Genomic DNA, 13,526 nt, shown 5'->3' with positions numbered 1-13,526 from the left:
TTTCGTTGACCTGATGAATCATGAAATCAAGCTTTGCCATAACCGAAAGGAACATTTGGACATTTATTACGAATCGAATAAGAGACCAAAGACATAAAAAATGTCATTGTCCGCTGGCAATTTGACGGCTATTAAATTTAATAGTTGTAGAAGAGATGCGTTTGGTCACTCTCGATTCTCTTCGAAAGCTCGTTTTTCGCTTCGGAAACCACCCTATCCTCTTTTGCCCGCTGAAACAATAAAAATGTGCCATTAATAATGTGCCAAGTGACAAATATGACGGAACTTCCGACGCAGGCCGGAAATCGCTAAATGCACCGCTATCCTGGCCCGGCAGTCCGTCGCTATTCCATAAATGTGGTCCGCCGTTTTTCAGTTCACGAGACACTATGGTATTTTATATTGTCCACCGTTTCCTTTCGCTCCCTTCTTTTCTTCATTTCATTTTTTTTTTTTAGATATACGAGCGCATTTAACAGCCTACTCATAATCACTAGGATACGGAAGTTTGCGTGATCTTACGATAAGCCTTCTTGCAGACGTACTTCTTATTTTGTTTGCTGCAGGTTTCCGATTAAATTTTATAATTAACACCTAGTGTATCTTTCTATTGTAACCTTGTATTTACTCAAAGTTTTGCGACTTAATTTATTTATGTTGTTATTCTTAATCAATTTATAGTTTGCGACTGATGAGATCTCTTACTGTATAGTCGAAACATTTCGCAATATATGCATACGTACAAACCATTTTCTGAATGAATAAATTATACATTCTTTTATTGTCACTAGACACCACAGACGCGTGCTTCGCGCGCGCTATTTGACTTTTTATTTTTTACTTTTAAAAAATATATTATAACAATAACCATCTATACAAATTTGACAACTCAAAGTACAATCGCAACGACAGTTATTCTCGCAACACGAAGTAAGCGCAACGAGAGAACCAATCAGCATCGCGAAAAAGAGACTTCATTACATGCTCTTTTTAAGATATATGCTTTTTCTAAGATAACTCCTTTTTTTTCATTTTGACATGTATTTATTGTTTAGTAGTAAAAATGCTAGAATATTATGTATAAACAAGTCTTCAATAATTAATTTATAAATTTCCAAAATTTATTATAATTTTTTTCCACCAAAAAACTATTTTATGTATTGGATTGAAAATGTATTAATTTTCTTATAAAACAAGAAAATAATTTAATAATTCACCAATATATTATAAAGTTTTTAAACAAAAAAGGGTAACATTATTTTTAAGCAATTTAAAATATAGTTGTATCAAAATTGTTGCTGATTTTATACAATAGTAAAAATATTAATTTATCTATAATGAATAATATTAAACTATTTTGTTTATATCAATTAATTAAAAATAAAGTAACTGAATTTAAAAAATAATTATTTACATATAATTTAAAAAATAATAATGTTAATTTGTCTATAATGAATAATATTGAACTATTATGTTTATAACAATTAATTTATATTAAATTATTGAATTAAAAAAATAATTATTTACGACTTGTTTAATCATTAAATTGTAGAAAAGGAAAAATTAAAATCCCCTAAACAGTAAATATATGTCTTTACCTTAAAATTTTCAGAAATAAAAAAACGATAGTCTCTTCCAAAAAATATTTTTAATGCTGTATCGATAAGTAAAACTCTTAAAGCTTCGATCTATCTGAAAATATATAATATATTTAATGTATTGGAAAAGAAACGAAAAAGGGTAACATTATTTTAAAGCAATGTAAAATATAGTTGTATCAAGAATGTTGCTGAAATCATAAAATAGTAATAATGTTGATTTTGAATAAGATTGAATAAGTTTATAACAAATAATTTATATTAAATTAATGAATTAAAAAAAATTATTTAAAACTTATTTAATCATTAAATTGAAGAAACGGAAAAATTTAATTCCCCTAAACATTAAATATGTCTTTACCTTAAAATTTTCAGAAATATAAAAAAGATAGTCTCTTTCAAAAAATATTCTTAATGCTGTATCGATAAATAAAACTCTTGAAGCTTCTATCTATCTGAAAATATATAATATATTTAATGTATAATTTAAAAAATAAAAAATAAAAAAAATAGATTTAAAAAAAAAATATTAAATTAAAAAAAAAAGACGAAAAAGTGCTGATAATATAAAATAGTATTAATATTAATTTGGAAATAATTAATAAGATTGAACAATTATGTTTACAACAAATAATTTATATTAAATTATTACTGAATTTAAAAAATAATTATTTAAGACTTGTTTAATCATTAAATTGTAGCAAGAATACATGTTTAATTAGAAAATATTAAATGTATATTAAGAAGCATTATCATTAATGATAACTCTCAAAAAACAGACACGCGATCAACACAAAAATCCACGCAATAAAACTTACCTTAAATTTTACGCGAACAAGAGCGCCTCTTCACCGCAAATACATAAATTGTCTTACAACGTAAGTCATTTTAACGAATCAATCACATAGACGCGCACAAGCGCGCCTCTTCACCGCAAATACGTTAATGTCTTTTTCTTATCGATATAAGAATGTCTTTAACGTTAATGTTCTCTTTGTCTTTCTTAACAACTATCAAAATTTCTACTCTCTTCTAAATTCAAAATCTATTCTCTTCGAAATTCAAAATCTAATTGAAATGACATATATAACAAAATACAATCGTGTTGACAGTCACGCTATGCAAAACGAGACAAACGAGAGAACCAATCAGCGTCGCGGAAAAGAGGCCTCAAGGAATCGATATGAACAAAATTCACACAGGTGACACGGCTTTTTTAGAAAGGGATAATGCTTTTTTTAAGATAAGAAAAATATGATACATTTTAAGAATTATTTTAAAGTAAAATTATAACATTATTGTACAATGTAATTTCTTATTATATTATTACCTGATATATCTCTTTATTACTTCTTCTTAACATTCTCCTTTTCTTTCTTACACACACACACACACACACGCACGCACGCACGCACGCACGCACACTCTCTCTCTCTCTCTCTCTCTCTCTCTCTCTCTCTCTTTCCTTCTTTCTATAAAAGTCGCTGTTTCTCCTTCTATTTCTTTTTGTGCTTCTTCTTTCTACAAAAGTCGAGACTCTCTCTCTCTCTCTCTCTCTCTCTCTCTCTCTCTCTTTCTATCTCTATATCTGTCTACCAATCTATTTCCTTTCCTTCTTCTTTTTTTCCAAAAGATTGTAAAATTTTAAAGATATTATTATAAGATATACTTTATATATTATTTAAAAGTAAAATATGATACATTTATGAATTATTTTAAAATAAAATTATAACATCATTGTATAATGTTATTTCCTATTATATTATTACCTAATATATCTCTTTATTACTTCTTACAAATATATGAATTATTATTTACCTTATTAAAACTTCCTGCACAATTTACACACTTTTAATATTATTATAACCAATTTTGACTTGAAACTGTTAAAATACAACTGTCAAACACAATTGTTAAACACTACGAAGCATGCGGCTCAATGATCAGGCGAAAGAATCAATCAGTGCCGCGGATTAAAGGCAACAATTCTTCGAAACTTTCGAGATGATTTGATACATTCGATAAATAAATAACATGTTTTTTTTAAAAAAGGAAACAAGTTGAGATTCTTCAATGCTTTTACATATTTATTTAACCATATTTAACATATTTAATAGCTCTACAAAATTTGATACAGATAAATATTTATTAGTTTTTTTAATTTAAAAACATGTAAATGTAAATTTAATATATTACATTTTTTAAAATTGTTATTTTAATAATTTACAATTTTTTATTAATTTTAGTTTAGGCAATAAAAACATACATGTATTTTACGCAAAGTTGAAGTCAATTTTTATTAGTAGCTAAGAAATCGTGTCAACCAACTTGAAAAATATGTTTGTTTTTTAATAAATATCCAGCCATATCAAAGGTTTAATATTTAGATTACAATTATTAGAATTAGATAAATATTGAGTATGTATTATTAGATATAAAGATTTAATATTTTTAAACATGTACAAGAGTAAATAATATGAGTCTATATTGTAGAAAAGAATTTTCGATTAAAAGAAATGTTGTAAAAATTAAAATTAGTAAGATTTTTATGATCACATATTGTGCCTATTACATTGAAAAAATATACATTAAGTTATTAATGACAAAGATTTAAGTTTTACACAAATTTAATAATTAATCGTAATTTTTACAAGTAAATACAAGTTACTTTATTTGCAGTAAAAAGCATTTTTAATCGCGGCAGCATAGATAACAACATTCAATTGTTCGCAACAGATCTACCATACAACGATGATCCGGGAATAATTGAAGCACGAACGGCAAACAGATTCCGCACCCTCCCGAACATGACATTGGATCTCTACTTCATTGTCATCTGTCATCGTGCTCGGAACAAATGATCGTCTCAACAGTGAGCATACGCAACACATACATACACTCACACGCACGCACGCTCTCACACATACACACGTGGACAAATCACTTGAGGATTATCCACCGGAGACGGAGAGACAGAAAAGATAGGGATTGCGATTCTCGAGTGTCGACTAGATGTTTGATCACTGTGACTGTGAAATATTCAATATCATATAATTACATGGGTCGTGTGGTTATTCGTTAAATACTCGCGATTATTATGTGTTATTAATTTAAAGAAAGTTTTCTTTAGATTTTTTAAAAATTCATAGAAAAATCTTTTTGGCTTAGATTTTATTAATTATGTTGACAAGATCTAATCCGTCTATTATTCATACAATTTTTCTCTTTCATGCAGTTACGTACATAGGGTCACTGCACAAGTTACTGAATAATCCCTAAGCAATATATATTTGTTAACTTGATGTCAAAAAGTCATTGTCATTTTATTGTCTTTTATTGTCTACTATTAATAACAATAATACATATTTACTGATATTCTTTTCATGATTAATTTGCAAATAAACGTGAATGAAATATTTCATAAATATATATTTGATGAAACATCGAATAGACATGCCTCTTCATGTTCAGATATTTTAGAGATAAAATTGTTTTGAAAGACATTTTTGTTTTTTCGTTATATGTTTTATTTTGAGGAACATTCTATGGTTTTTTCTATAGATCAATGTTTATTAATGTCAACTATTTTTATTTTTGTTATTTTACATTTAACTTTTATACACACACACACACACACACACACACACAAAGTCGCAGTTGTATAGACACTAATAATCAAATATTTTTTACTTTGAAATAAGACTGCCTTAAAAGATTTATGTATTGATAGTTGTCAATATAACTGATAGATATTTTATTAAAAATGAAACGAAAAAATATATTACACTTATCACCATTCTATTATTCAGAATGACAAAAGACTTTAATAAATCTAAATAATAGATTATTATTTTTACACCATTATTAGAAATTAGGAAAGTCATTAAACTTTGAGGTCGTCATCTTATCTCTTTTTCTCTTAATCTCGTATCATAATAGTATTTCAAGTATTGGCCCATTGCTATCATCTGAAGCAATCAATATTATACCAATAATGATATTTATTACCAATGCGGTATTATATACAATATTGATACTTAATAAAAGTTGGTATTGGACCAAAAGTATTCTACTGATATTTAATTCTTACTTAGGATGTCTTTACATTAAAAATAAAAGATAATAACTTTTTATTTTTAATATAAAAAACCAACACTTTCAATTTTATTAAGATTTCAATACATTTTTTTACAAAAAAATACATATATTATGAAAAGATTAATGTCATAACTTTTTATATACATATCTATTTTAATTATATAGTTTTCTACATATCTTTCTTTGTATACAGTAAAAACTTATAATACAAAAAATTTAAGTAAAATTGATTAACTTTCTTATTTTAGTTAAAGAAGACGTTAATTTGTTAAAATTATAATGATAGAAAGCTTAATGTATAATTTTGTAAAAGGAGTAATTGTCGTAACGACTAATAATGCTAGCTTGGCGAGCAAGTTGTTTTTCTTGCGATAAACGCGGCCGCAAAAATTTAACACGTGCTTGGATGCCGTTACCCAGTTTTACGCCATGATATATACGTGTGTATGCAAGGTCGCGTCTGATCAGCATGAACATTTTCTACTGTGGAAGTAAAAGTAAAACTCCGTTTAAACGAGTAAAAACAACGTTTTATATAATTTCTTGCATACATTGTGGATTGTATTATGGATAAAAAGTATTTATCACTTGTATTATTTTATTAGCGAGAGAACATATTTTTTGAACCAAAAGAGTTACATATTACAAACCGTAACAATTGTGGAAGCATTTTGTGACATAAATTATTATGTAATAGCAAAAATTTTGAAATTCTTTTAATTTTTTACACAATTAAAATTATATAAATTAAATAATTAAATAATAAATTATTATTAATAATAATAAATTATTTAATTATTTAAATTATTATAATATTATAGTAATTATTTAATAATTAAATACTAATATAATGGATATAATTGCCGCAAAGATAGAAAAAAATTTAATTTTATGATCGAATTTTACGCATGGATTCCGCAAATTTATAGATCGTCTAAAATAGGCTTAAAAGTTCTATTGCGACAGTGAAGTGTGATAATGTAGCTATCGTACGATAACCTTAGGACTTCATGGCATTGCTGCACAAAGTGATCTTCATCACAAAACAGGAAAAAAAGTGCAAGTGCAAAATAGAGAGTATTAAAAAAATCAATCCGGAAATTATATTTGCTACATGTGTATTTTGTTTGAAGCACTTATGATATCACATTGTATCACATATCGTGACATAATGTAGAATTTATTTTGCACCAAATTCTTTATTTTGAAGTTTGTAAAATTATCTGAACAATAAATAAGATTATATTAAATATATAGTATATATAGTATATTTTAATTAAATATATAATTGTTTTTGTAATTTTCAATATATTTTTATTAAAAAAAATTTAGTACTTTAATTAAATAAATTTATTTTAAATAGAATTTTAATTATTAAACGTTAAATTTTAATTATTAATTGTAATTAATGCAATATTATTTGTAATTATAATTTTCAATAAATTAAGTTACAAAATAAAAAAAATATATGTATACATATATTTAATATTGCCTGTACAAGTCAACATTAGATGTCCGTGTATTGTTAAATTACAAAGTTAACTTTTTCGATAATCATTTTTTCTCAACCTGCCTGAAAGAAACGTTGACACAATAATATTTAAATTTAAATATTTAGTGATATGAGATATTATTTGTTTAAAAATAATATAAAAATCGTCAGTATAATAAGCGTTAATTTTATTTTTAATTGTTAACAGATTATTTTTTATTTGTTCTTTCTTTTTCTCTATCTCTCTTTTTTTCTTTTTTTTTCTTTATTTGATCAGTTAAAATTAAATTTTTTAATTAAAAAAAATTATTCGTTGTCATCAATTTTTTATATTTAATATTAATTATCTTAATTTTATTTATCTTTATTCAATTATAATTTTCATGATTTATATGAGGAAAAAAGTATTGAATAGGAAATAATATCTTTAAGAATAAAATTTTTTAAATAATATTATTTTAGTACTATTATAAAAACAATCATATTGTGTTTTTTAAATGACTATAATATGAAAAATGTAATAGTTGATATTATTTTTTGTATATTTCACTTAAAGATTTAATTTTGTAATTTCCGAAAATAAAGAAATATTATAGAATATAAAATTAAAAATGGCACCATGTTTGTAACGTTAAAAGTAAGAAAATATAAATATGACAAGAAAATATTATTGCTATTGGTTTTTTTTGCACATTAAAAAAATCATTTTACAGTGAAAAGAAAGTTATTATCTTGAGTAAATTTTCAATTTGATAAAATTTATTCAATAATAAAAGTTTTATAGTCACTAGTATTAATTAATTAATAATAATGTTATAAAATCGACCAATTGGCAATTTTTTTATTGTTAGATGTTCAGTATACATGACGTTTCGACCTTAAATTTAGGTCTTTATCAAGTGAAAAAATCGCATATGATGACACAGAATCAGCAAACAATAATTCCATGAAACTGTTCCCACAGAGTCATTCATTTATCTACAAAATAATTATAAAATGTATAGATATACAAGGAATAAAACTGTTATTAATCTTATGAAAATTGTAAAAACTAAATTATTTATGGACTTACGTGTCTTTTTCGTTATGGACAAATTAAAAAATTATGAGGGATTCAAATTTTCCTTTCTTCATTACAAATTTAAAAACGAAGATGTTATAGCGTATTTGTACTCTAATTATGTCAAAGACTGAATATTAATATGTACATATAAAAAGCAAAATAATTATACGACAATAACAAAGAACACATTTTTAAGCCAAGTTTATAATATTATTATATATGTCATTCAAGCTCTCTGTCTTTTTGTTGATTAATTGTGTGTGGATTTTTTTTTATAAAAGACATTTCCGCAATTTCTCTCTTTTTTCGTTTTTTTTTTCGATCATTGAAAATTGTAGTTGTATATTGTGCGGTGTTTACTGACTACTAAGTGTTTACTCTCGTGTTTTCTAATGTCATTATAATGTTCTTTAATACGAATCCATAAATGCCGTTTTGTTTGATCTATATATGCTGCATCGCAATTTACATATTCTATCCAATGTACTACATCTGTTTCATTTTCGTTATCAACCTTACCTTTATTACTCTTTTTTTTATACTCTTTTTATTAATCAATCTAACTTTTTTTTGGATAGTGAACACTGTGTTTATTCCTATCTTTATTAATCTGCAACTGATGCTCTCGCTAAATATACGGTAACATAATGCATTTTTTATAATTCAAGCCATTGCTGTTTTTTTGTTCCCGATTATTTGCAAGACTGTTTGAGTAATTCTTTTATTTATATATTTTTGAATAATAGTATGAGGGAAACTATTGTTTAATAATATTTATTTCAAATAAGAAAATATTTTCTACAATTTAGAAAATGTATTTATACATTTTCTATCAATCTAGAAAATGTATAATACATTTTCTAAATTATAAATTATAAAAAATATTTTCTTATTTGAAATATAAATATTATTTATTTTTTACAAAACTTCTGCTTGGTACTATTTGAAAAAATATTTATTTCAATCTAGTAAATTTTTCTTTCAGTATACCTTTTCTAATTTTTTAAATAAATGCTATAACTATCCTTTTTCACAGTTTGCGTAAGATGATCCGAAAGATAACAATGATTAATAATGCATGTGTTTATGTATATATATTTTACAAAAAAGATGAGAATTAATTTTCGCGCACCTAATATTTTAAAATTGATATATCATAGATATTTTTTTATATTGACAATGAGTTAAATAAATTTATGTGAACATTTATTATTAAAAATGTTTAAAAATAAAATAAAATATTTGATATATGACAATAAAACTAAACATGTAAAATTATAAGTTTTTTAATTATTTTTATAAATGTTAAATATATAAAATATGTATAGTCATAAACTGTACTATAATACTGTATGTAATATAATACACCTTTTCCTTAAAAGTTGTGAAAGATGGCCAATGTTGATGTTTTAATATTTTGATAATATAAAATTTCTATTAAGATTTTCCTCTTTAATGTTACGTGCTTTAGTAAAGTAATATATCAAACGCTATTAAAAAACAATAAAAATAAAAATATGTCGTTTACATTTTAAAAAACTATAGCCGAGTTTACTCTGTATAAGATTAGAAAAATTTAATCAAATTAATACTGTTTTTCTCAATACTAAGTTGACAGAAGGAGATAGCCTTGACAGAACAAATTAAATAAAATGTTTATATAAAAAGGGTATTCAGAGAATAATTCTTGTTTCGCATATTGTACATATGAAAAATAAATAAAATTATATTACATTATAATATTGAATATTTAATAAAAATGTATTTCTTCTAATAAAAAAGTAAAATAATTAATCTTCTAATGATAATAACTTAGAACGATGGACGTTGACATATCAATCAAGCAACGTGTGAAATTTCAATTGCGCTTAAATCAACTTGTATAGTAGTATGCTTTTTGCCGGGAAGAAAAATTTCTCTATCGGCTGTAGAGGTGGGTTTATTGGTAGATAGGTTGGTTTGCCGGCTGACTGGTTGGTATCGATGTGCAGGCTGGCAAGCGGGCTATGCTGGCTCAGCACTCTCCCTCGTACCCTCCTCCCTCTCGCCACGTCCTCCACTACCTTTACTTCCGATTCCGACAGTCGTGGCTATAGCCTTAATCTCGCCTGTGAGCCTCATCTCGAAATTTCTCCTTAAACTTAGCCTTCTTGGAAACCGCAAAAGCTAGATGTAGTTAATGACTTTTAATTTACGCTAGTGAAAGATTAATTCATTAACATTTACGTCGAATTTATTTTTACGTTAATTTTTTTACGTATACCTCTGATCTTTATTTGTTATTATATATAATGATTGTTATTATTATACATATATAATAACAATTATTTGTTATTATAAATAATTTGTTGTTATAATAATCCTCGTTATATAATAATCCCCAATTTGATCGTCTGTTGCTGAGAAAAAAATATTATTAATTAAAATAAATTATTTGGTTTGAAAGAATTAATAAAGCATAAAATTATACATACTATTCATTATTTCGAGCTTTATATATGTATATATAAAACTCTGAAAATTTTATTTTTAATGAACCTCTTATTTTTAATAGTTCTTAATTTAAAAACTATTGATCTCTCGATATTTTGATTATTAAAAAAAATTATTTTGCGTAAAAAATCTACAAATAAAAGATGCATTAAGTTTAAGAGAAGATATACTTTTAGAAGATTTTTTATTACAACATGTACAAAAGTTAAAATCATTGCTAAAACTTACATCCTTATTATCAAAAATGTCAAAAGAATTTGTGAGCTACAAGCTATGGAGAGCTTGTCTGTCGCAAATTTTTTCGTTATTATATTATTGTTATTAATATGAGGTAAAAGTATATGTTTATAATAAAATTTAATAAAGAATAATATTGTACATCATACTATCTGAATGTTTATAAAATTGTAAAAATTTTATTTCTTCCGTGGAAAATTGTGAATAAATTTCTTATTTTTTATATACAGTTTGTAATTTAAAAACTTTGAATACTTTAGTATGAAAAAATTAATCTCAAGTTAAAAAAATTTATAGATGAAAGATCACAGAAGATACATTTTGCCTATAACTTTTATAAAATATTTCTTACTGTAATATTTAAAACAATAATATTAATATTAATATCCTCATATTAATCGTTATCAATGTTGTGTTTAGATAATCTAAAATTATATAGATAAAAAGAAAATTAATTAAATTTAAATGCATCTAATAAATAAGATAAACGTGATTTAAGTTTTAAATTTATTTGGATAAAAAAATTTTAATAAAAGATGTATTTTATCAATATAATGTTAAGATAATATTGCTGTTCAACGAAATAGGATATAAACAATATACTATTATTTATAAATTTTTATTAAAAAAAATTTTTTTAATAACTTTATGTTAAAAAATGTATGTCTTTTGATTTGGATCAATACGCAAATAAAATTAAAATTGAAGAATGTAAAAAATATATAACATATTACAATAACTGACAAAGTTTCTTGTAAAAGTTTTTTATTACTTGTAACTTTGGAGTAATTTTTCAATCTATTCTGTTGAAAGTGTTCAATCTATTGCTGTCATTAAAAAAATTTTCCTATTAGAATAAATGATAACTTGAAGGTTGAAGTTAAGATAAACTTTGAATAAATAAATAAATAAATAAATAGTGAAACATTATTGTAGATTATTTTTAGTCTGGGAAGTTATTCATAAAAAATATAAAGTTGTACACTAAATTATAACAATATTAATAGCCTCATTGAATTAATTTTTATTAATAGCTGAAGAGAGAGAGAGAGAGAGAGAGAGAGAGAGAGAGAGAGAGAGAGAGAGAGAGAGAGAGAGAGAGAGAGAGAGAGAGAGAGAGAGGGAGAGGAAGGGGGGAGAGAGAGGAGGGGGACAAAAAATACTTAAAATAAGAGAACAATGTATTCATTTTATTAATACTGTTATTAAATAGACAACATTATCATTTTCAATTAAATTGTTATTATTTAATGCTGTTAATATCATTTTTTCTTTTACATTTTAGACGTATATAAAGCGTACACAAAAAAGTTAACACCTAAAAGAAAAGTTTTATTAATATTGTTGATTAATAAGGTAGTATTAATATTACATTTGCAATTATTGATGTACCATAGAAATAAAAGATAATTATTACGCACATAATGTTAAAATTATAGAAATGAAAAAAAATTATAAGCCAATTTAAAAAAAAATCTATATTGTGTTTTCCAAATGTATAGTATTACAATTAGATTGTTGTACTAGAAATTATAACAAGTTTTTACTTCAAGGAAACCACGCTATTAGTAATTTCAATTATGCGCTTCAACGGGCATAACGAATCACAGGGCACGCGACCGCGTTGTAATTAATGGAAGGACCTGATGCTGGAGAGAATACAGTAGCATACTGATTGTAGTCAACTAGACCGTTAGACCGTTTCATTTCGCTTCGCATCATTATGCTGATTGCGATATCATCTATTAATCCGTACTAATCTAATTACTGCATCGCACAGCGACAATCCTATATATTGTCGATTACAATCATAAAAATAATAATTATTAAGCGTGCATGTATGTGTTAAAAATAATATTTTAATAAAAATATTATAATTTTGAAGATTACTTCTTTATAAAACAATTTTCTTAGATTAATAAAAATTTATATATCATTTAATTTATAAAAAGAAAAAAACATATATCACCATTAAAGGAATAGTATAAGAATAGTATGTTTTCGATCAAATTTATGGTATTTTTTATAAGAAACTGTATCAATAATTTGAAAAACAAATTTATATCGAGAATAAAATTTCGATTACATATAAAAATATATTATATAAAACAAATATTTTTTCATATGTAAAACATTTATAACATTTATAATGTTATAATTTTATTAACTGATTATGTAAAAATTATAAACTAATATTAAAATTGTAATTTTATAATATTATACAATGTTCATTAATTTTTTTTGTAAAATTTTCTTACAAGATTCGTATATAATGTTTAAATCATGACTTTGAATACATTTTTAGTAAACTTGACACAATGAAATTGTTCAAAGTTACGATCGGAAGATACGAACCGGTGCGACGCGAGGTTATTCAAAGAAAATCGTAACTTTTCGTGTTTTTAGCTTTCAAATGCAATTTGTGTCGTAAATCTCGCCGTAAAGTTTGTGCAGCAACAAGCCAGACCAAATCGTGTTGGACGCGCGACAGATTGATCTCTCGATCTTTAGAAGAATAATAGCAACTGGAAGAGAGACATCAGTT

This window comes from Monomorium pharaonis, chromosome 1 (assembly GCF_013373865.1).
Source record: "Monomorium pharaonis isolate MP-MQ-018 chromosome 1, ASM1337386v2, whole genome shotgun sequence".
NCBI lineage: Eukaryota > Metazoa > Arthropoda > Insecta > Hymenoptera > Formicidae > Monomorium > Monomorium pharaonis.
This window is presented reverse-complemented; position numbering follows the sequence as displayed.